The following is a 25,657-nucleotide window of genomic DNA, read 5'->3' as shown; positions in this document are numbered from 1 at the left end:
AGGGACTAGGATTTTACGCACAAGCAGCTCATCATCCCATCGCAGCAATCCGACAGACCCTGAAAGCAGCTTGTGCAGGGAGAGGCATCATGAGCAACCCAGCCGAAACCGGAGAAGCAGGAGGAGCTGGAGCGGGTCCAAGCCTGGAAGAAAGGTACAGGGTGTTGGAAGTCCAGCTAGCGCTGCAGACGGTGAGGCTCGAGGAGAGGAGGGCTCAGGATGCAGAAAAGGGAAAAACCACCCCACTCGCCAGAAAGGTGCCAGGATTGGTGCAGAAGTTTGGGGGGGATCCCAGGAACTATCACGCCTTTAGGACAGAGATGCAATATGCTCTCAATCTGCAGTTTGATGACTTTCCCGACGAGGAATCGCGAGTGGCTTTTGTGATTGGCCATCTCGAAGGGGGGGCGAAAGACTGGGTTAGGCCCCTGATGGCAGTGAATAATGACGTCCTAAAGGACACGAGGAAGTTTTTTCGCGCCATGGACCTGATGTTTTCCAGCGACATTGAGCAGGGAGTGGTGCGCAGACAGTTAATGGCTTGTAAACAGGGGAGCCGATCTGTCCGTGAGTACTGGACTGAGTTTACCATGCTGATCCATAAATTGGGGTGGGATCTATCAGCGGAACCCATACAAATGCTTTTCGAAGAAGGGCTTTCTTCGGCTGTGAAAGACGAATTTTCCCGGGCGCCCAGGGCGGAGTCTATGGACCAGCTGACCAAATCCGCGCTGACCATAGGAGCACGCCAGGAGGCGAGAGCTTTGGAGAGGCGGGAAGGGAAAGGGGAACGTTGGAGGGATTTCCGCATTCCAGAGATTCCAGAGCCACCTTTCCCGCCAGGAGAGCCGATGGAAATTGGAACAGCGCACGCGCGCACACAGTTTCAAATCCCAGTGAAGGGCGGAAGAAGGAGGGGAAGAGCGCCAAGAAATGTTATCTCTGCCAACAGCCAGGTCACTTTGCCAGAGTCTGTCCACAAAGAAAGGAATGGCAAGGGATGGCGGGAGCTGTTGGGGGAAAGGAGGAGGAAGGCAAGGAGCAAGTAAAAGCCAACGCCTGGCTGCCACCGTCAGGGCACAGCAGCCAGGCCAAAGAGCAGTGAATGTGCCCACGCCGGAACCTCCAAGACCAGCCCTAGTGATAGAGGTGTTGCTAGAGCTGCCAAACGGACACCCACTAAAGATAAAGGCGCTATTGGACTCAGGCAGCTCCTGTAACTTCATGAGTAAGGAGTTTGCAGCTGAACACCAGATACAGACTATCCCTTTAAGTAACCCCTTGCAGGTGACCACGATCGATGGGAGGGAGCTGTTGGGAGGAGAAGTTAGCCAACAGACCGTCCCAATGATAATGAGGGTGGCAAGGCACACCGAACGGATAGCGTTTAATGTGGCTACCTTGGGAGGAGCTCCCATTATTTTGGGGATGAGCTGGCTAGCGCTACATGATCCGCTAGTGGGCTGGCATCAGAGAGTGGTCTCCTTTGGGTCAGCACATTGCCTAGAACACTGCAAGGAGGGGAAGGCTCCGGAAGGGGCCAGAGCCACTCTAGCAGGGACGGAAGTAACGGACAAAGGGAAGGTGCCCCAACAATACGCCGACCTGGGCAACGTCTTCAGCGAAAGGGAAGCAGACAAACTACCGCCGCATAGACCCTTTGACTGTCAAATCAATCTACTCCCTGGGGCCCAGCTCCCAGTGGGCAAGCTGTACGCCATGTCAGACAGGGAAATGCAGGAGTTAAGGGAGTTCATTGACAAAAACCTGAAGCGAGGTTTCATAAGAGAGTCCAGAGCGATGGGGGGCAGCCCAGTGTTTTTTGTGGACAAAAAAAACACGGATAAACCAAGGCTTGTAGTGGACTACCGGGCCCTAAATGCAGTGTCGGAACCAGTGGCTTTCCCCATGCCCAGAATTGATGACATTTTGACCAGGGTGAGGAAGGGAAAGATTTTTACTAAACTGGACCTGAGGGGGGCGTACAACCTGATACGAATAAGGAAGGGGGATGAATGGAAAACCACCATGTTCACCCCTTTGGGGGCTTTTGAATATCTCGTTATGCCCTTCTGTCTACAAGCAGGCTCAGCGTGTTTTCAATCGTTTATGAACCACGTCCTGGGACCTTTGCTCTACAAGAATTGCGTGGCCTTCTTAGATGACGTGTTGGTATATTCAGAGAATGAGGAGCAGCATGTAAGGGACGTCCGGGAAGTGTTGGGCAAACTGCAAGCAAACCAGCTGTGGGTGAAACTGGAGAAGTGTCAGTTTCATACCAAGGAGGTGGAATTCCTGGGGTACCGCTTGTCAGACAAGGGATTGGCCATGGATCCAGGCAAGGTCCAGGCGGTGCTGGAATGGAAGACACCAAAAACGAAGAAGGATGTGCAAAGATTCCTAGGGTTTGGAAACTTTTATCGGAAGTTCATCAAGAACTTTGCCCACTTGACGGCTCCCATTACTGACTGTCTCAGCAGCAAGAAGAAATTTGTTTGGACGGCGGAGGCGGAGCGAGCATTTGAAGAACTGAAAAAGGCGTTCGCTTCGGAAGAACAGCTCCTGCATGTGGATTTACAAAAACCGATGAGAGTAGAAACTGATGCATCAGACCGGGCGGTAGGGGCGGTCCTTCTCCAGCCGGGAAAGAGTAAGTCGGAGTGGAGACCGTGTGCCTTCTTCTCGCGAAAGCTGAATAAATCCGAGAGGAACTACACGGTGTATGACCGAGAACTACTCGCCATTCACGAAGCGTTCCGGAGATGGAGGCACTTACTAATTGGTGCACAACACAAGGTGCAAGTGTGCACCGACCACAAGAATTTAGAGTATTGGAGAACGGCACGAGTACTCAACCAACGACAAGTGAGATGGGCCCAGGAGTTCTCCAAATTCCACTTTGAAATTTGTTACGTGCCGGGCCCAGAAAACGTCAGGGCGGACGCTCTCTCACGTAAACCTGAATATTTGGAGGGGGAGGGAGCACCCGAAGAGAGACATATCATACCAGAGGACCGCTGGGTGTGTGGGGCGGCATTGGTGGGGCAAAGAGAACTGGTAGAGGGAACGGAGAATGATGAATACGCCCAGGATAAGCTCAGAGGTCTTAGGAGGGAGGGAGAGAACCCCGGAGGTTTTGAGGAAAGAAACGGGGCATTGTATTACAAAGGGGCACTGTATATACCCGAAGGAGAATTGAGGGGGAGAGTACTCAAGCAGTTGCACGACAGCCCCACAGCGGGGCATTTTGGGCAACACAAGACCATGTGGTTGGTTACCAGGGAATTTTGGTGGCCCAAGGTGAGGGAAGATGTACGGGAGTATGTAAGAGGGTGTGACCAATGCCAGCGAGCCAAAGGGGAGAGGCGGGCGCCGGCGGGGTTATTAGAACCGTTACCCACACCAGAACGACCATGGGAGGCGGTATCGATAGATTTCATGACTGATCTACCGAAGTCCAAGGGGAAAACAGCCACCATGGTCGTAGTAGACCTGTTAACAAAGATGTGCCACTTTGTAGCATGCTCACATGCAGTCACAGCGGAAGAGACAGCGAAATTGTTTGTAGAACACATTTTTAGGTTGCATGGCGCCCCCTTGAGGGTGGTCTCAGACAGAGGCAAACAATTTACGTCCAGGTTCTGGAGGAAGCTCATGAGCTTACTGCACGTAGAGGTCGATTTTTCGACTGCCCGGCACCCTGAAACCAACGGGCAGGCGGAAAGAGCAAACGGTATCCTCCAACAATACCTGAGGTGTTATGTCAATGACAGAGAGAACGATTGGGTCGAAAAGTTGGCACTGGCAGAATTTGCCTACAATAATGCGGAGAATGTGTCCACCGGGATGAGCCCCTTTTTGGCTAATTATGGGTGTCACCCCAGGGCATTTCCAGGGGGAGGAGGGGAGAGATGGAGCGTCCTGGCGGCCGAACATTTTGTAGAAGAAATGGAAGCGATCCATCGTCAGCTCCAACTCAACTTAGAGAGGGCCAAAGAAGAATATAAGAGGCAGGCAGACAAGAACAGAAGGGAAGGTGAAACCATAAGGGTGGGGGATCAGGTGTGGCTGTCAACCCAAGGGTTGCCGTTCAAAGGGGGTTGTAAGAAATTGAGACCCAAAAGATTGGGACCATTTGAGGTCATTCAACAGGTCAACCCAGTGGCTTTCAGACTCCGGTTACCAAACCACATGAAACTGCACCCAGTATTCCATAGGTCATTACTGTCACCGTATAGGGGGGGACGTGAAGGGGTGTCCACACGTGGACCAGTCTTAGAAGAAAGGGAACGCAGCAGCCATGTGGCGGAAATCCTTGACTCCAGGTGGAAGGGTAATCAGGTGGAGTATTTGGTAGCGTGGGAAGGGGAACCGGAGTCGGAAAACACCTGGGTAATGGCAGAGGATGTCAATGACGAGTTCTTAATAGAAACGTTCCATCAAAGGTTCCCGAGGAAACCTCAGTCTGAAGCGAGGTTCCGGAGGGAGTACTTTGGCACCACCGACGAGGAGGAGGAACTGGAAGGATTCACGGAATCGGAGTTGTAAGAAGGAATAGACTCCGATGAGGAGGAGTACTTAGAGACCAGGAACAGCAACCGGTGGAGGGAAATGTTCGAGACTTCGGAAGATGAGGGAGGTTCTTTCAGGGGTTTTGTTTCCTCACCGCCCATAGAGGAGGGGACGGGAGGGGGTGAAGGGGGCCCTGGAGGGGAGGTGGATGTCAGGGAACTGCCATCGGAAGGACAGGAGGTGGAAGGGCTCACGGAGGTTGGGAGAGACTTAGCAGCTGAAGAGGGAACCAGCAGGGGGAGAGAAGGAGCTCCGAGGGAAAGTGAGTCGGAGGGATGGCTCAGAGACACTTCCAGCGAAAACAGTGGGGAGGTGTCAGGACCTCCTATAGGGACACCCACTCCTTGCCGGAAACTGTCGCGCCGAGAGTCCAGAAGACGCGTTTCCGTTAAGGAGCTTTTATGATGGAAGAGATTCCGTAAGCGCCCACTGTCGGATTCTGCTAGCGACTGACGGAGCCATGCTTAAGGGGCTCCGTTATGGACAGGGGTTTGCGGACTTAACCAAACTCTGAGGGACTAGGATTTTACGCACAAGCAACTCATCATCCCATCACACAACCCACCCAGCTTGACCCTGAACTAATCTCCCCGCTCTTTCGTTGCCATGCTTTCTCCCTAACCTTGGGACACCTGCTGTTTGCAGCTTTACGAATCACTTTTTATCACAAACAGGTTCATACATTTTCTGGCAACGTTTCTCAAGAGAGGCCACCCAAGCAATTCACCACCCACAATTTACGGACACCGCTATGCCATCATATTGGCATCAAGTGTTTTCCAGGCCAGAGAATGTCAGCAACCCCTTCTTCTAAAGCTGCTTCCCCAGTTTCATCCAAAATAGAAAGAAATGTCATTTGGTAGCCCATTGAGAAGCTTTGGGAAGTAATGAAATACATTTCTGAAAGTTATTTATGGATGCACAAGGTCACCACATCTTTGCTTAAGGTGAATGGAAAGGAACATTTCCCCAGGCGGCACACCACTGTCCCCGAATCTCGTCCGCTGCTTGGTCATTTCAACAGATTGTGTGTCTTAGTAAGATTTTGTACATTTCAGAAAGCTTTCCCTTGCCTACAAATGAAGTGCAGGATTTTTCAAAAACTTATTAATGCCCCGTGCTTTTACTTCTGGTGTGGTAAAAAATGGCAGAATCTGGCTATCATTTAAAGCAGTGTAAGAAGCTGGTTCATGTTTCCCCTCACATTTGGTGACTAGGTAGGGATATGCATTTTTGTGTTTTGTTTTTTGAAGAGTTCCTAAGGAGTCCTGCTGCTTCCGAGTTTTATTTTGGGGGTTGTTGTTGTTTACAAAAAGGTAATCCAGTTGTAACCTTTTTCTAGGTACAATTCTGTACATTCTGGTACTACCTGTTCACTCATGGTCCCTCCAAATCCCTTTGTTTCTTTTAGCAATGTGTCCTTGTGTATCTGCATAAGCTTTTCAAAGCCTGCTACCTTTGCTTACAGAATTTCTCCTTGGTCTGACTCTGTGGAAGGCACCATGCTATTCCCCTTTAAATTAGCCATTTCGACAGAAAACATGAGAACTGGAATTTTGCTCTTGAATGGATTTTTGGATCGCCCGCATGCCAAGCACATACTTCTCCCACTGGGCCAGCACCCTTCCTCAGTGACTGAGCTCTCATTGCACACAGCCATCCAGCAAGCAAAAAAATGGTCTTGTTAGAAGGGCAGAGTGGGGAGCAAGAGATTCAGGGGCCGGTTTTAGACCCACAGTGCTCGGGTTTATTCTGTTGCCTGCTTGACATTGTGCCTCCTTTCCCCCTACCTTTTATTCCTAGGAAAGTTTCACAATGTCGCTGCTTGGGATTCTGGATAATCTATGGTGTTTTTCTTTTCAGTTTTTTAAATTAATTTTCCAAAAAATTTTTAAGACAACGCCAAAAGTGCGGTCAAGAAACCCTGCCTGCCAAAGAACAATTGAATGCACCCTTGAAGCTCCTTTGCAGCCATGTCTTTACCTGTCTCCACACCTGACACCACGTATGATGCTAGATGTGGGGCCTGCGGGCCTGTCAAGATTCCCCACCTCTGCTCTATCTAGCCAGGCTGATGTTTTCAAATGGGGGTTAAAGCTGTGAAGCTGTTTGGATGCATGACTGGACTTGACTGTGGGCATTTCATTGTGCTGTGTCCCAGAGCCTTAAGGATGGGCTGGCCTAGGAACCTAAGCCACCAGGTATATAAAAGTGAGGTCCACTCCAGCCAAGAGCGAAAGAAAACCACCAAGCAGCCCTGCTCCCCAACAATGCCCCCCAAAGAGGATACGGATCGTCTCGGGAATGCTGGTGTCCAGGCCCTCAGTTATCTCCTGCAGCTCGTCCTGCATGCCCGGGGTCTGGAAGAGGTCCTCCTGAAGCAGAGTATCACCCATGTGTTAGGAAGGGATGAGGTACATCCTGGATAGCATGAAGAACAATCCAGCCCTGGGGTGCATAATGTGAGGTCGAGGAATGCCACAATGGAGAGAAGCCCATCACCAAGAGAGCTGGCACAAGGGCTGAGAATTGTATCCCGCCTGCTTTCCACAGTAGCATTCCTACTACCCTTCTCATGATTTGGGGCAATGGGAGAGTGAAATCATTCCCCACGTCTTCTAGTGACGAGTCTCAGAGAGCCGCTTTGCTAGGGATAGACAGACAATGGTTGGGAACACTTGGGTTCTTCTGAGCCACTCTAAGGAATAGCATATGCTGGATGTCCCACCCGCTACCGCTCCACCAAGGTGCCACTATACTCACAGCAGGAGCTTGTAAGAGCGAGTTGGTAGCTAAGATATAAATCAATTGTGGTGTTTGGAACCTGCACACCCCAAAACTGGTACTGGATTCCAGCCCACACCCATCCTTTCAATGGTACAGTCCCCCTCAGCTCACCTGGTGGCAGGCATTCTTGAAAAGGTGGTCCACCAAAAGCCAGATCTCCTTGGCCGCTCAGTGGAGTCATCACCATCCTGGGGGTACTATATCCAGAAACTGCTTCTCCTGGAGGTCCAATGACAAGCGGGGCTGGCATGAGAGCCTGACAGAATGTGTGCCTGTATGCATTCTTTCCTTGCTCCAGCTGGGTGGACAAGTCTTGCCCTCTGAGGCCACAACTAAGGCTGGGCGATAGCTGGCTTTCAACATGGTGATATATCACTAGCTAAACATTGCAATACACCAATATATCACGATGTCTGAAATAAGATGGAGCTATGTAGAGGCATTGGCTGGCTTCACGGTTTCCCCCGCATTGTGATTTTTGCTGCCCCCTGCAGGAGGGCAGGGGAAAGCTGAACCGGCAGAGTCCACAGGGGCTGCAGGAATCTCGAGAAGCATTGTCTGGCTTCAGTTTCCCCCTACATGGTGTTTTTTGCATAGTACACACACACATCATGATTCGCAATATATTGCCAGGTCAGAAATTATGAAACCAGTCTCACTATCTAGACTTCAAGCTGATTTGAAAATATATCGCCCGGCCCTAGCCACAGCAAGCATCTCAAGTGGGGAAACAAAAAACAAATTGCTCACACCCCAAATCCAAGCTCCCCCTCCCCCTATTAATATGCAGCTCGTAATCCTCCCACTCCGGATGTGCAGTTCACCCAAAAGCTTACTGAATATGCAGCTGTGGACATGAGGTTTGGCTAACATTTTATTTAAATTGTTGGGTGAAGGGCAGGAAATAAGTAACAAAAACAGCAACAGAACATGGATGGGTCTTCATAGGTTGATGGGCTGCAGCCCCAGCCAGCATGATGAGATGATGGGGTCACATGTTCACCACCCCTTGTCTAGAGCACATTGCAGAGGCAGTGGTAGAAACTGAGCAACAGCTGGAGCCCCAGCCCACGACTTTGTATGGGCAATGCTGCACACAGCAGCTGGTGAACAATGTCTCCGGCCTCCTTCCCATCTTCCTCTCCAGAAATGTTCAGGGTGGTTAGTTCTATCTCAAGCTACCACATTCAAGAGAAAGAGAAAGAGAGGAGGGGGGAGCAAGAGAGCTTTAGGAGCACAGCAGTGGCAAGCAGCCCATCACTAAAAGGAGTTGGCAAGGATGGAGAATTTGATCCCCTCATCCCCAGGGCAGCTGTTGATTAGGACCCAGTTCATCCCCCCTCCCCCCCCGCCAATACTCCCCACCCCTGGAGAGAGAGAGAGAGAGAGAGAGAGAGAGAGAGAGAGAGAGAGAGAGAGAGAGAGTGTATTGGTGTGAGGAATGACACATGCTGTATCAGAGTCTTAGTGCAAGAGTAGCTGGTGCATGCCAAAAAACACAGGAGCCTTGCTGGGTTAGATCAGCATTTTGTCATAGCTGTCAACTTACAGATTTGAAAATAAGGGACCAGCAGTCTTGAAAATAGGGACCAGCAGCCAAAATAAGGGACCTGCAGCCTCACCTGTTCCAGGCACTCCAGTCTTCCTGTCCTCCTGCAGTCTGGTCAAACTCACGCTGGCAGCTTCGAGAACACTGTCCAACCAACTTTGTAACCAGAGGTTCAACTGAATAGAATCTGAATCACATGCACCACAAGGCCTATGCAGCCGCAACTTAAGATGGCTCCCCGGCCTGGCTTTGCACTGCAAAGTTTGCAGCAGCATGTGCAACAAAATGGCGTCCAGCATTCAAAAACCCCCTCAGCTTGCATTAACTAGCCACACACAAGGCATGCAAGCTCCACCCCCCAGTCGTTCTTAGACTTCTTATTGGGTGAGCAACACAGCCAAGCAACACAGTTGGAGCCTCCCTCCTCCCTGGCCGGCAGGGAGGGGGGGAGAGGAGCTGCTTGCTTTGAAATTTAAGGGACATCATTTAAGGGACATTTAAAGGACATCCATCAATAAGGGACAGCAGCGGGACATGGCGCTGGAATAAGGGACTGTCCCTTCAAATAAGGGACACTTGACAGCTATGCATTTTGTTCCCACAATGGCCAACCACATGCCCTTGGGAGTCCATAGGGACACGGGGACAATAGCACTCTGTCCATAATGTTCCCCAGAAACTGGTAATCAAAAGCATGTGGTTTGTGATAATAGTGGCAAGAAATTGCCCTGATAAACATATCCTCCATGATTCTAAATGTCTACAGCTGTCCAAATTGACAGTCACCACTGTCTCCTTGTGGCTATGATAATACACCCAAGTAGATATGATTTTGAGAGGAGTGACATTTCCCTGAGCCACCCCAAAGCAGCCACTACCGCTTCCCAAATGCCAGTGCTCAGGTGGTAAGAGTAAGCCAGAGTGGCATAGTCTGTGCAGCAGTTGCTGAGCACAGAGACAAGGAGAAAACTGGCTCTTGGGGCCAGAGGGGGCTGGCGCCTGCATCATGAGACTGAGCTTTCTGCCTCCTGTGCTGCCAATCGCAAGCGGACCCAGAGCCGAGCAGTGCAAAATCAGTTACAAGCAGTGATGGCAAATTCTGGTTTCGTCTCCGTTCTCCTCTGCCGAGTTCTACAAGGGCCACGTTGAGACTAGGGAAGAGACCAAAGCAGAGAGCTAGAGCCACCACCTGGACTGGATTTGAGTCAGAAGGCAGGCAGGTGCGGGTTGCCTGAGAGGAAAGTCAGGTTGGTGGGGTAGTGCCTGGTTTGCCCTAAGGGACCAGCTGCCACTGCATGGAGCAGCTGCTGATCGTTGACAAGGGCAACTCCATTTACGTGCCTTCGAGGCACATGCACACTGCCGCAAAGCTGGAAGGGGCACTTGAAGGGGCAAAAATGTCCCCCCCAAGAGCACAAAAGCGGCAAAGCGGCATGGAAACAGCATCTCGACTCCCTCCCAGGAGCTTTGGCACCGACCTTTCTTTCTTTTTTTAAAGGATATTTATTAAAGTTTTCAAAATATTACAAAATGAAAAAAGAAAAATACAAAATAAAAATATTTAAAAAGCAATTCCATCTTTCCATCACTTATCTTTCATTTGCTTGTTTCCAGGACCTCCTCATACCTCCCTTTTTTGTATTCCAATTCAATTTGTTAGTTCAGCAAATCCTTTCCCTCTTTGTTTATCCTAGTCTTTAATCTTATAGTATTGTAACATTAAATTTTTACCTGTTAATAATCCATTTTTTCATATTCCTTATAGCGTTATAGCTAAAAACCACTTAACTTTTTATCCAACATCATTCTAACATTCATTAATTTTAGAATATTTCTGTAGATAGTCTTTAAATTTCTTCCAGTCTTCTTCCACCGACTCTTCTCCCTGGTCTCGGATTCTGCCGGTCATTTCTGCCAGTTCCATATAGTCCATCACCTTCATCTGCCATTCTTCCAGGGTGGGTAGATCTTGTGTCTTCCAATACTTTGCAATAAGTATTCTTGCTGCTGTCGTAGCATACATAAAGAAAGTTCTATCCTTCTTTGGCACCAATTGCCCCACGATGCCCAGGAGAAAGGCCTCTGGTTTCTTCAGAAAGGTATATTTAAATACCTTTTTCATTTCATTATATATCATCTCCCAGAAAGCCTTAATCCTTGGGCACGTCCACCAAAGGTGAAAGAATGTACCTTCAGTTTCTTTACATTTCCAACATTTATTATCGGGCAAGTGATAGGTTTTTGCAAGCTTGACTGGTGTCATGTACCACCTGTATATCATTTTCATAATATTCTCTCTTAAGGCATTACATGCCGTGAACTTCATACCTGTGGTCCATAACTGTTCCCAGTCAGCCATCATAATGTTATGTCCAACATCTTGTGCCCACTTAATCATAGCAGATTTCACCGTTTCATCCTGAGTATTCCATTTCAACAGCAAGTTATACATCCTTGACAAAGTTTTAGTTTTAGGATCTAACAGTTCTGTTTCCAATTTTGATTTTTCCACCTGGGATCCAATTTTTTTGTCCAAATTGTATGCCTCCATTATTTGATAATAATGAAGCCAATCTCGCACTTTGTTTTTTAGTTTTTCATAACTCTGCAATTTCAGTTTGTCTCCCACTTGTTCCAAAATTTCCCAATATTTCGGCCATTTGGCCTCCATATTGAGCTTTTTCTGTGCCTTCGCTTCCATTGGTGACAACCGATGGAGGTTTTATTTTCAAGCAAGTCCTTATATCTTATCCAGACATTAAACAATGCTTTCCTGACAATATGGTTTTTAAATGCTTTATGTGCTTTGACCTTATCATACCATAAATATGCATGCCAACCAAATACATTATTAAAACCTTCTAAGTCCAAGATGACTGTGTTTTCAAGAAGTAGCCATTCTTTCAACCAGCAGAACGCTGCTGATTCATAATAAAGTTTAAGGTCTGGCAGGGCAAATCCACCTCTTTCCTTTGCATCCGTTAATATTTTAAATTTTATTCTGGGCTTCTTGCCCTGCCAGACAAATCTAGAAATATCTCTCTGCCACTTCTTGAAACAATCCATTTTATCTAAAATTTGCAATGTTTGAAACAAAAATAACATTCTTGGCAATACATTCATCTTTATCGCAGCAATACGGCCTAGCAATGAAAGCTTCAAATTTGACCAAATTTCTAAATCTTTTTTCACTTCCGTCCAGCATTTTTCATAATTGTCTTTAAATAAGTTCCCATTTTTAGCTGTCATATTAATCCCCAGGTATTTCACTTTCTTAACCACTGTTAAGCCTGTCACATTCTGAAACCTCTCTCTTTCAATCGCTGTTAAATTTTTCTCTAAAACCTTTGCTTTTAGTTTATTCAATTTAAATCCTGCAACCTGGCCAAAATCTTGAATCAGTTCCAAAACTCTTTTAGTACTAGATTCTGGCTCCTGTAATGTCAGTACTAGATCGTCTGCAAATGCTCTCAATTTATACTGTTTAGCTCCGACTTGTACACCTTTAACCAACTGGTCCCTTCTAATCATATTCAACAAAACCTCCAGGACTGATATAAAAAGCAATGGGGAAATTGGGCAACCTTGTCGTGTTCCTTTTTCTATCTTAAATTCCTCCATCACCTCGTTATTAACAATTAACTTAGCCTTTTGTTCAGAGTAAATTGCACTTATACCATTTCCAAATCCTTCTCCCACCCCCATCCCCTGTAGGTTCTTCTTCATAAAACTCCAAGAAATATTGTCAAAAGCTTTCTCCGCATCCACGAATATCAAAACTGCCTTAGTATTAATATTCACTTCTAGTTTTTCCAAAATGTTAATTATATTCCTCAAAATGTCAGACAAGTGTCTACCCGGAAGAAAGCCTGCTTGGTCTTTATGAATCTCTTCCATCAACCCTTTTTTAAATCTTTTGGCCAAAATATCTGTAAAAAATTTGTAATCCACATTGAGTAGTGATATGGGGCGGTAGTTTTTGAGCTGGGTCTTTTCAGTTTCTGTTTTCGGTATAAGTGTAACATACGCTTCTTTCCACGACTCTGGTGCCTTTTTCCCTTCCAGTATTTCATTACAGACTTCCTTTAAAGGTTGTACTAACCATTCTTTTAAAGTTCTGTAATATCTGGAAGTCAGTCCATCTGGTCCTGGAGATTTACCTAATTGCATGTTCTGAATGGCACTTTCTATTTCCTGTTCAGATATTTTGTAGTTCAACATTAATTTATTTTCTTGAGAAATTTTTTGTAATCCATTTATCTTCAAAAATCGATCTATGTCAGTTTCTTTCTGTGGCCCTTGTGTATATAGTTGTTTAAAGTACCTCTGGAAACAGTTTTTAATCTCGGCTGGGTTCTCTATGTTCTTTCCTTCCACTTCTAAATTTGTAATAGTATCTAATTTTTGTCTTTTTTTCATTTGCCAGGCCAACAATTTCCCACATTTATTAGCTGATTCAAATGTCTTTTGTCTCATCTGTCTAATCTTCCATTCTATTTCCTGATTCGTCATTTTCATATATTGAACTTGATATAACTTTATTTCTTTCAAAATCTCCTGAGACTTTGGTTTTGCTCTCAATTTCTTCTCACTTTCTTTTATTTTCTCCAAAATTTTATCTTTCTTCTCATTTTGACTTCTCTTCTTTATTGCATTCTGTTGTATCAAGAACCCTCTCATGACGGCTTTACTTGCGTCCCAGATTACTCTTTTTTCAACATTAGTATTCATATTTATCTCAAAATAGTCTCTGATAGTTTTTTGGGCCTTCTTAATCACATTTTCATCTCTAAATAAGGTGTCATTCACCCTCCATCTAAAAGAGCCAGTTGATATTAGTTTCATCTCCATCTTCACAGCATTATGGTCGGAGCAGGTTTTTGGACAAATTTCCACCTTCTTTATCTTTGGTGCCATTCCTCTAGTTACCCATATTTGATCAATTCTGGTCCATGTCATTTTGGCTTCAGAAAAGAAAGTTCCCTCTCTACCCAAGGGGTTCTTTGTTCTCCAGATATCAACTAAGTCCAAATTGTCTGTCATCTCAAAAAAAGTTTTCGGTAGTCTACCATCCTTGGTGACTACCTGTCTTTGTGCCTTATCCATATTTGTAGATACCACTCCGTTCATATCCCCCATCAAAATCAAATTGTAATCCATATAGTCCATTAAGGTCTCATGCAACTTTTTAAAGAATTCAGTTTTCCCCTCATTCAGTGCATAAACTCCTACTATCAAGAATTTCTCTCCTTGAATTTGAATTTCAATTGCCACAAATCTTCCTTGGTCATCTTTAAAAATAAATTTCGGTGATAATCTCTCCTTTGCATAGATCACTACTCCTCTTTTTTTAACTTTGTCAGATGAGATAAACTCCTGTCCCAATCTTTTGTTAATCAATACTTTTCTATGTAGCCTTATCACATGTGTTTCCTGTAGGCAAATCAAGTCCAATTGTTCCTTTTTTAGTAAATGAAAAACATTTTTTCTTTTCTGGGGGGAGTTGAGACCGTTACAATTCCAACTTAATAGTTGCAGAGCCATAGTGCAATTACTTTATTTTTCCTCCAACTGCGCCAAGTGCTTGTTCTTGTTCTGTCGGTGGTGTCACTTTCTCTGAACCATGCAATCCAAAAGATAAGTTTGCTATATCTAGCATTCCTCTTTCCAGTACTCTTGGCTCTTCTCCAGATTCCACTTCTTTCTGTAGGTCTTCTCCGTGATCTTTCAAAAATCTATCTTTGTCGTCAGGTGGTCTTATTTTTATCTTTCTCCCTTTGTATTTAAAAGACCGGCCTTGGGGGAATTCCCACCTAAAGATGATTCTGTTGCTTCTCAGCAGGGTGACCAGGTCTCCATAATTAGACCTAAGATCCAAAAGATGTTTCGGAATGTCCTCAAATATCTCCACACTTGACTGATATATTTCCAAGGTCTTTCGGAAATGTAGATTCAAGATTTTGTCTCTCTCCTCTTTTGTTCGAAGGGTAATGAGGCAGTCTCTCACCTTGTTCTTCTTTCCTCCTCTTCCAAGCCTGAATGCACTCACTATCTTAAATTCTTCCTTCCCCAAGTCTAATTGCCAGAAGTCTGCAAATTCCTTCGTAAGAAAGTCAGTCAAGTTATCTTTCTCAAGTTCAGGTACAGCCCTGATCCTCAAATTCGTTTGTTTCTCCTTCAATTCAATCATAGAGAACATCAACCTATAGTCGTCGAGTTGCCTATATATCGGTGGTATCTTCTCTTCAGTAGCAGTTGCTATTTCCTTTGCTTCTTCAGCTGTCTTTCGGGTCAAAGTAGATTCCTGAAGCAATTTCTCAATAGTCTCTGTATTGGTGTTCACCTTCTGTCCCAAATTATTTATGCTTGTGGTGTTTTGGTCAATTTTAACTGATGCTTCAGCTACTTGTTTGTTTGTTTCAGCTACCTGTTTGTTTGTTTCAGCTACTTGTTTGCTTAAATTTTCCAAAGATTCATTAATTCTCCCTAGTGCCAGAGCTAAAACATCTTCAGACGACATTCCTTTTGACTTTGCTTGTACAGGTGCAGCCCCTGATAATCCAGGTGGTCCAGAGGAACCAGATGCTGATGCTCTTCTCTGTAGCCCAATATCTGTACGAAAAGATTTACCAGACCTCGTTGTTTTTTCTTGAAGCAACTCTGACTTTTCTTTTCCATCTGCCATAACACTCTAGATTAAATCCAAGGTCAGTCCCACGGCTAGGATTTGTTTTGAAGTGGAAAATTCCCCTGGCCCAGTTGTTTTTGTAACAATATCCAACTTCCTCTAGGGGGACACAGTAACAGTCAATCTTGTAACTTTATAAATGAAAAAAAAATAACCTTTTTAAATCCCCCAATTCACAGAAGAACGACAGTTTCAATTCCAGTTACTTTAAAACCAGGAGAAGTCAGCCAGAAACACTGTATCTCTTTTGCAAAGTTAGCTGTCAAAAGCACTCTATTTACCAGTAGTGCCTTTCACAATGCGGCATTCCCATTGTCTATAGGCAGTCCGTTCCCAGGGTCTAAGCAGTGGATTTTAGCTTCCTTTCCTCTCTTTTTTGCAGGAAAATACAGTTCAAACCTTTTCCCCTCCTCTCCTGCAATCCGGAGGGGAGATCTCTTGTTTGACGTTAGGATTTGAGTCCTTTTAAAGACGTCTTTCAAAGTTTTAGCTTACAGTCTCTTTGCTTTGATCTATATACAAGAAACGGAAGGCGGACTTCCTGTTTGCACCTCCCCATTTCGGTACCAAATTCGATCCTTTCCTTCTTTTAAATCCAATATTTTCCTACTCACGGGTAGTTGCTTTGTAGCCAAATTGTCCCAGGAAAAAGTCAGCGCTCTCCGATAACGGCTGTGCGGCTTTGCTCTGCAGAAGAAGCAGTCAACTCACAGCACCGCGCTGCTCACCCCGCTTCACTCCGGAGCCCAAAAAATGGGTTCCTTCACAAATTGGGGGGGGCGCTGAAGGTGCCCGCCGAGTCCCACGTTCACAGGCTTCACCCGCCTGTGATTTTTTAAGGGGTCCCCGCTTTGCCGCAGCGGTCAGACCCGATCCCGCGGAGCTGGTCCCTCAGAGGCAGAGGGAATCCGCCATTACCGATGGCGCTAACCCGGAAGTCCCGGCACCGACCTTTCAGGCCTGTGGAGAGTTGGAGCAAGGAGTTTTGCAGGGAGGCTGGCAAGTGCTGCTGGTTTTCAAAAGGCCTTTCAAAAGGGTTTCCGGAAGTTTAGAGGGTGTTTGCAGGCTTTTCCAATGCTGTCCCCAATATACGCAATTTCATTTAAACACACAGTACCTCGGAACGCAACCCCCGTGTAAACGGGGTGTTGCCTGTACCTGATTTGAGCCCACTACAAGAACATCTAGAGGATAGCAAACCAACTGTTACCTTTTCTAGGAAGCTGTCTTTGTTACGATAATGAAGCAATGCTGCTGCAAAGTCCTAGCTTGGAATGTAAACATGATGGGAATGTTGGAACTGCTGTGGGAACAAAGGGGCAGTCATTTCACAGTGCGCAGCACCGGAATTACCTCAGAATGTAATATGAGCTGTACAGGAAGTACAGGAGGAGTTAGAGAGTCGACTGCTGGAATTTGAAGAGTGCAGTCATGTTTTCTTTAACGCTGCAAAGACAGAAATAAAAAGCATGTAAATACGTTTCTGTCTATCTCTTTCTCCTGCCTGGGGAGGCAGGAAAGAGGGGTGTGTTCTTCTCACGTTTGAGAAGAATCGCCGATCGAGACCTTGCCTGCGTCTGCTGGGGAATGCAGCCAGGGAGGTCAACAGGGAACTCAAGCCGGGTGCCTGGGACTGCTGCCAGCTTCTCATAAGAAGGGCTTGAATCCCGACATATGGTAGCACCAAGCTGATGGTTTTGATCCATGAAAGCAGCAGAAGAGGTTGATGGATCGTACTTCATCCTCTGCAAGGAGATAAAGGAAGATATGGTAGCGTGCGGATGGAAGCTACAAAGGACGGCTGAGCACCGAAGCAGACGATTTTGCTGATAAGCAAGGAGCAACGGAACCCCAAGGTATGCTGAATTACGGGCTAAAAGTGTGAACGCAGATTGATTTATTCTCTGGTTCACGAAAGCTGTGTTTGGAAAAAACCAGCTCTGAAAGAGAACAGCCTGCATACTTCGAATTCCTGGGCCTGATAAGGGTTTGCTGCTCAAAGCCTGGAATGTCCAGTTGCTAAGCAACGAAACCTCAGTCTTTTCAGCTACTTCAGAAAAAGTTAGCTTGAAAAGGAAGTGGAAATTTACCAGCCAACACGGACGTGAGGCTGGGACTGTGAGAGGCAACAAAACAACATTTGTTTTGACTACTGTCTCACTGCTCTTGGAGGACTTTCCAAAGCAGCCAGCGTTTAGCTGACAGGTGCAAAGAGTAAACAGCCAGCTATTGGATTTAAGCAGGCTCGAGAGTGAGAGCTGAGGCTGAAGATTGAGATGGCTTTGTTCTCTCAGAAGCTCCGAGAAGCTTGTGAAGCTGGAGTGAGAAGCAAGAGCCGAAAGTTGACTACCCCAGAAGGGGAGAGCCAGGATGATGCTGGCCAAATTCCTAAAAGCCTATCGAAAGCTGAGGAGAGCTTTGACCCCAGATGGGGGAGTGAAGGAACTGTTGCTGTTCCAGTTCTTGCCGCAACGGCTGTTGCTGACAGGGGGAGTGAGGCTCGGAGGTGTAGCGCCCCCACTACCATTGCAAGGAAAAAGCAAGCTGAAGCTCTGAGCGTTGTTTGTTGTTACAATTGTGGCCAACCTGGGCATCTTCAGCAGAACTGTAAGAGACCACGTCAGCAGAAAGGAGCTAAGGGGAGCTCTGCAAAGCCTGAGGCGTCAGGCAAAAGTCGTACCAAGTCCCAGGTGAAACCTGCAATGGCTTTGATGTCACTAAAAGCCACACCAGAAGTGGAGAACGCTTTTGTTTTGGACACTGGAGCGACAGAACACATAACGTCACACAGAGATCTGTTTTCAACGTTTAAGAAGCAAAGCTTCACTGTGAAACAGGCCAATGGCCAAGAGCTGGAAGCGACCGGGTTTGGAACTGTGTATCTTGAAAGTCTGAACTTGACTATTAACAATGTGTATTTGGTTCCTGATTTAAAGTTCAATCTGCTGAGTGTTTCGCAGATCACAAAGAAAGGACTGACTTTGTCCTATGATAGTGAAAGCTGTAAGATTTTCAAAGATGGAGAACTGTATCTTTCAGCCAAAGAGAAAGATGGACTGTATTTGTTGACTTATCAAAATGATTGCATAAAGTGTAATGCATCTGAGTCTGACATGATTTCTCTTGCAGGTATGGCGAGCGACGTCCGGAAGGCGACCAAAGTAAACAGTGCATTTCAGCGAGTGTATGCTGATGTGATTGGTCCTCTAGCACCATCTAGAGGCAATGCAAGATATTATCTTGTGTGTGTGGATTATTTCACTCATTATGTATGGATATACACATTGAGGAAACCACAAGAAGCCTTAGAAAGGTTTAAAGAGTTTTGTGACAAGGTTAAAAATGTTCATGATGCTAACATTGATTGTCTTTTCACAGATGAAAAGCCAGTTTTTCTTTTACAGGATTTTCAGGATTTCCTGGATAAGAAAGGGATAAGGCACAAGACTGCTGTTTCTGCAGGAGCATGGAACAAAAGTGTCTGTGTGCAAGTGAACAAAGAATTGCAAAATGGGATGAAGGCGCAATTGCTGAGTTCACATTTGCCACATGAGTACTGGGCGGAATCGATAATGTGTTATTGTTACCATTGGTTGAGAAAAGTTTCAAAAGGTTTGGGACGTTCTCCTTTTGAAAAGCTATTTCACAGAAAACCTTCTGTAGCCCATTTTAAGGTTTTCGGGTCCCAAGTCAGGACTGAAGCTCCAGGTGGAGTAAAGAATGCCAGAGGCATTTTTGTGGGTTATGAAAAGAGTAATTTTGTCTGAAATTACTACAGAGTAATTTTGTCTGAATCTGGTCAGGTGATTCTCACAAAATTTCTAGAGAGTGCTCCTGGACAGGAGAAAGTAATTGTTCACACATTTCCCACTGAGGACAATTCAGATGATGATGATTTTACTGATTACAGTGGTACTGAGAGTGACAGTGATAGCTCAAAGAGCTCAGCTGACACAGTCATTGAGAGAAAATCTCACACAATGGTTAGACCTTCACAGGTGGAGGACGAACCACTGTTTACTATTGGAACTGGTTCTCCAAAGAGTCCTGAGACTGAACCAGTGAGCAGAGAGGATCAGCACCTCCTACGCAGGTCCGAGAGAGTTACAAAGGGTGTACCACCCAAGAGGTATTCAAAAGAGTTTGCTAACTCAGCTGTTGCATGTGTTACTATTGTTGACAACTCTAGACAGGTTGAAGCTGTGTCTAAGTCAGAGACAAAGATACAACAGGGAGTTGCTAAGAGCAACACTACATTCTCTTGCCAAGGTAATGCAGATGCACTCATTCCTTGGAAGCCAGACAACCAGAGAGGAACACTGGGGAAACCAGTGGCGGGTAGTTCCAAGGGTGGAACTGAAACAACAGGGGAATGTTATATGTATAACAACTGTTTGTTTTATTCTCTGGATCAAGCTATGTTCGCAGCGCACATTGATTCTTATGGGGGAGTATGTTACGATAATGAAGCAATGCTGCTGCAAAGTCCTAGCTTGGAATGGAAACATGATGGGAATGTTGGAACTGCTGTGGGAACAAAGGGGCAGTCATTTCACAGTGCGCAGCACCGTAATTACCTCAGAATGTAATATGAGCTGTACAGGAAGTACAGGAGGAGTTAGAGAGTCGACTGCTGGAATTTGAAGAGTGCAGTCATGTTTTCTGTAACGCTGCAAAGACAGAAATAAAAAGCATGTAAATACGTTTCTGTCTATCTCTTTCTCCTGCCTGGGGAGGCAGGAAAGAGGGGTGTGTTCTTCTCACGTTTGAGAAGAATCGCCGATCGAGACCTTGCCTGCGTCTGCTGGGGAATGCAGCCAGGGAGGTCAACAGGGAACTCAAGCCGGGTGCCTGGGACTGCTGCCAGCTTCTCATAAGAAGGGCTTGAATCCAGACAGTCTTCTCCCTGAGATCAGAGGAGGAAGGCAAGAGCAAAAGACAACCAAGGGTGTTAATGGCCCAGGCCCTGAGAAGAGAAAGAAACAGCCCGTTGGCTGAACAGTATCTGGGCAGATGGCAGGGAAATGCACACGGTTCAGTGGCCCTGCGAAAGGGCAGGTGGGAGGACCAGAACCTGGGATGACTCAGTCAAGGCAAACAAAGGGCATGAACAGCACACAGGAAGCGGATGCACAGCTACAGAAGCTGAAGCTGAATGCAGCGGAGGACCCCCAGCCCCCACATTTCTGAGTGGAAGAGCAGCTGTTTTTCAAGCAGGCAAGCCGAGTGGGAAGGGTAGACATCCAGCACAAGGCTTCCAAGGAGGTCCCGAAGCAGCTTGATAGATAGCTCCCACTGATGGTGAGGAAATAGTCCTTGCCACGGTCAAGGTGAAGGACAAAGATAGCCTCAATCTTCTCTTCCTTGCTGACGTACACATCCAGGGAAATGTCCACCGTCTCACCTAAAACGGGAGGAGGTCAGGTAGATACACTCTTTGGCACAGCCAAGTTGGCTTGTCTGTAAATTAAAAGTTAAGACGGTGAATAATTGAACAGAAGGACACAATAGGAGCCTGCTGGATCAGGCCAATGGCCCATCTAGTACAGCATCCTGTTCTCACAGGTGTATGGGGGAAACCTTAACTTCAAGAATTAGGAGAAGAAGCGACTCAGTTCCCACCCCCACCCCACTTTCCTCTCTAGTCCTCCAAAGCAGCAGCTGCACAGAAGATGGTGACAGGATACTGGGGGGTGAGAGAAAGTGATCCTAACAAAAGAATATAAAAAGGGAAAGCACTTATTTGTCTCCTAAAGCATTTTTTGTGCCCCAATGTAACTTTCTTTTTTAGTTTACATTTCATTGAGTTTTTAAAAGTTTGGCTAGTTCTATATGTTCCCCAAGATATTTTTGTGCCTCCACAACATAAAAATACACATTATTTTTTTAAAAAAGTAATTTTTGGACGGACTGCTCTCACTGGTTCCCTGCGATGCCAAAAGGTGTTTTGGGACCCTCCAGCATTTTTTTGCTTCAATTCATTTATGTGTGTGTGTGTGTGTGTGTGTGTGTGTGTGTGTGTTTAAAGCTGGTCACACACACTTTTACACTTTGGGCTCAGCTGCTTTGACGTGTAGCCCTTGGAGGCTTGAGCATGGGGCAATGCAGCCCACAAATGTTAAGCCTCCCCTGCTCTACCAAACTCCCAAGGTTTGAGGGAGGAGGGTTGGGAAGAGGAGGGGGAAAGGGGGGATGAAAAGGAAACCAAGGGCTTCCCTAGATCAGTGTTTCCCAACCTTTTTTGGGCAAAGGCACACTTGTTTCATGAAAAAAATCTCGAGGCACACCACCATTACAGCCCCGTGACGTCAGCGCGCAGCGTCACGCCGGGAGGGACATTAATTGCTAGCAAATTACATAATCACCTCCTTGAGGGCTGGCTCATCTTCTCCGAAGGCAGAACCCCATTAATTAACAGCACAGACTCACACCATAGCCAAGACGAGGGGGGAAAACCTCAGTCATGCACAGTCATGCACATGTGGGGGCTAAATGAGGACGAAGACCGGGCAGAGAGCAGGGTTCAAATCACCCCACCTGGCCAGGACAATCCCTGGGTGCTCCCTTGGGCCACTCGCCTGACCCACCTCGCAGGGCTGTTGTTGCGAGGATAACACGGGGAGAACCACGCGCGCCCCCGGGAGCTCCTTGGAGGAGAAAGCGGGCGATGAATGCAATGCACGAAATACATGAGAGGCGACCAGGTTTTGCAGGTGAGGGGCCCCCGCCAGCCTCCGCTTCCAACACCCGGCGCAACGACGCCGAAGTTTTCCCCCGGGCTCGGCTCGGGGAGCAGCGCTGCTCCCCCCCGGCTCCCCTTCGCCCTCCCGGCTCTCTCTGCCGCCCACTGGGGACCCCCCTCACCTGCCAAGTCCGGAGCGCCGGTGGAAGTTGCATGCATGCATGCAGGGCGCCGCGTTGCCATTGCATTGCATTGCACTCCATGCAACGCCTGCACGCATGCATTGCCTTGCACGCCCGCCAAGGGGTCTCCCCGCGGTCCGATGCGTCCCCTCCGGCGCGGATGCAGCATTGCAAAAATAAAAAAACCCCGACGCAGCCCTACCTGGGGGGCAGCCTCCGCCTCCGCCGCTCCGCCTCCGCGGGGATCCCCGGGCTCCATCCTGCCGCCCGATCTCCGGGGGGCGCAGGCAGGCTGCGCGGGGTCTGCGCGGAAGAGCCCCTGCCCGCCCGGCCGCCGCCGCTGCGCTCATTCCATGGCCGGGAGAAGAGCGCTTCAAACAAAACGCCCGGCCCGCCAGGCCACGCTGGGAAACGTAGTTTGCGCACCCCGCGCGGGCGCGGAGCCCAAGGGCGAGGGGACTACGGATCCCGGCAGCCCCCGCGCCGGGGACGGAGGGGGAGAGGCCGGGTGCAGGGATGGAGGGACGGGTGGGCGAGCGAGTGAGTGAGTGGCAGCCGCCAAGCCTTGGCCGAGAGCCAGGAAGGGCCTCCCCGGAGGAGGAGGAGGAGGAGGGAGGCGCAGAGCGGGAGGGAGGGAGGGAACCCCAGGGGTCATCTAGTGACGGCGCCCCAATCGAAAATTCGACTTTTTTTAAAAAAAAAGATCTTTCAATTTTTTAATTTTTCCCGCGGCACACCAGGCAACATCTCGCGGCACACTAGTGTGCCGCGGAACAGTGGTTGGGAAACACTGCCCTAGATGACCCTCGGGGTCCCTTTCCAACTCTACAGTTCTACGATTCCAGAGAGAGACTCGCTGGGCTCCAAGTATCCCTTGCAGGGCTCAGCGCGAAGCCATGGCTTCCAATACTAGCTGTCACTGAGCTTGGGGATAAAGGAGAAGTGGAGGGTGACCTGCCCGTTGTTTGTGATCTGGAACTTCTCCTTCTGCAGCTGCCGGAACTTCACATTCTCAAACGGAAACTGCAGAGCAAAAGGGGGGGGGGGGGAGGAAAGAGAGTGCTTGCCTTCAGCAGAGGCAAGGAAACGTGCTCCAGGGGGGAGTTTGTCCTTGGCCCCGGGCTCTCATTTAGGGGACTGCACATGCAACAGGTCCACGTGGGGCTCTCCAGATCTTGCTGCACTTGCCACTGGCCATGTTGGCTGGGGATGATGGGAGTTGTAGTCCAGCATCTGGAGGGCACCACGCTGGCTACCCCTGGAGTTTTTGCCTGCGAGGAAGAGGAAGAGGCTGCCACTCAGTGGAAGGGCATCTGCCTTGCATGCAAAGGTCCCAGGTTCTATCCCCAGCATCTCCAGGTAGGGCTGGGAGAGCTCCCCCGGAAATCAAGACTGAGCTAGATGGGCCAAGGGCTTCTTTTCCCCCTGGTCTTTTTGCAGCAAACCCTCTTTAAGGGGTTGGAGAGGATCCTATTCGTCTTTACCTCCCTCCAGGGAGGGAAGGAATTCGTTCTCCATCCTGTCCATCAACTGAACAATACCCTCCACAACCTTCACCTATGGGGGGGGGCAGAGCACATTTGTTGGGGCTATGGACTAAAGGGGGGGCATGAGTTAAGAGCAGAAAGGCCTGATGCACCCCCCTGTTCCGAGCCCTGAAAGAGGCAAGTACTGTAACTCTGAGAGCTTCCCCAGGATGGCAGCGGCTGTGACTTCCAGAGCCAATGGGCTGAAGCCAAATGCTCCAAGCCAAGTACCACAGAAGCTCCATTGGATGAATGGAGCCAACGGTTAAGGTATACAGTTCAGCCCATGTGGTCTGCCATGCCTGCAGGAGCAGCGTGTACTCAGAAGAGTGGAGAATGGAAGCCTAGGGATTTAACAGAGCCAAAACCTGCCCACTCCTTGCACCGGAAGTCATTGGCCAAGGAGGAGCTCTGTGGAAAGGGGCCTGGTTGTTGGTCAGGGCCTGCCCAGATTCGAGGAGGTGCCACATAGCAGGCAACTAAAAACCCTGAATAGACGATAGCCCTGGCCAGGGCAGGTGTTACCCCTGTGAGGAAGAGGGAGCTGACGGGCTTGTGGTCGCTCCTTTTCAATTCCATGTGGCTTCGGTAGCTGAGCTGATTCACGCTGCCTCCTCTCCAGAGGATTGGCTCACACCATGCTGGCACACGGCACTTCCCACTGCAAGGAGACAGGAGAGACACCAGGACTGTTGGACTGGCTGAGGCAACACACAAGGCTCACACAGTCAAACTTTGGCTCCACACACGGCCTGTGATCTTGACCACGGTCAAGAGCTGGAGATGATGGGGCTTGGGAGTCCAACTTCTGAAGGGGCAGACCTTGCAGGTGTGCAGGCATTTTGCCTCATGGAGAGAGTTGTCAGGAAATCAAAAGCTGCCTTCTACCAGGTCAGAATGAATTTCTGACCTCCCCCAGTTTGGATTCCTACATTGCAGGGGGTTGGACTAGATGACCCTCGTGATCCCTTCCAACCCCACAATTCATTAATTAAGTCTACTCTGGCTGGCAGCAGCTCTCTGTGGCCCAATCCTTTTTCAGGTGGAGGTGCCTTTCAACTTGAGACTCTGCATACAAAGCATATGGCACACCACCAAATGATGATCCTTCCCCAAAGCAAGGGGCCCCGTTATTCTTGTTCAGACACTATTTTTTCAGTGATCCAAAAGACCCTTTCTGAAATGCTGCCCAAAGGAGCCTGCCGTTTTCCAGCTTCGTCACTACATGTTCCGCCTGTCCTTTTGATTTCCCCATTACCACAGCAAGAGCAATGAAACTAGCAGGCCTAGGTGGCTTCTGACAGTTGTCAAGAACCACAAGAATATGCCAAATCCTGGATGGTGAGGCTCAATGGCTACTAGCCATAATGGCCACAGACCATACTCCACCAAGAGAAGCAGTATGGCTTGGAGGAGGGGAGCGTGCTGTTGTGGGCTCCCCAAGAGGCATCTCATTGGCCAATGTGAGAACAGGATGCTGGGCCAGATGGACCAATGGCCTGATCCAGCAGGGCTGCTCTCATGCTCTTATGCCCTGGCAGACTCATCTTGAGAGAGCACCAAGTCTCATTCCCAGGCTTCCTTGACACAAACAGGATTCTCTGCTTATACACGCCATGAAACAGAGGATGCTGGTTATCAGGACAAATGTGGGGGAAAGGCTGCTTGTGG

General features: G+C 47.8%; 1 pseudogene; it reads right to left on the bottom strand.

Moving 5' to 3' along the window:
* The window catches only part of LOC144326332 (inositol polyphosphate 5-phosphatase OCRL-like), a 262,522-nt pseudogene that overhangs the window by 77,095 nt on the left and 159,770 nt on the right, over positions 1-25,657 (bottom strand).

This window comes from Podarcis muralis, chromosome W (assembly GCF_964188315.1).
Source record: "Podarcis muralis chromosome W, rPodMur119.hap1.1, whole genome shotgun sequence".
Taxonomy (NCBI): Eukaryota; Metazoa; Chordata; class Lepidosauria; order Squamata; family Lacertidae; genus Podarcis; species Podarcis muralis.
The sequence above is the reverse complement of the archived record's forward strand: the minus strand, read 5'-3'. Positions and strand labels throughout refer to the sequence as shown.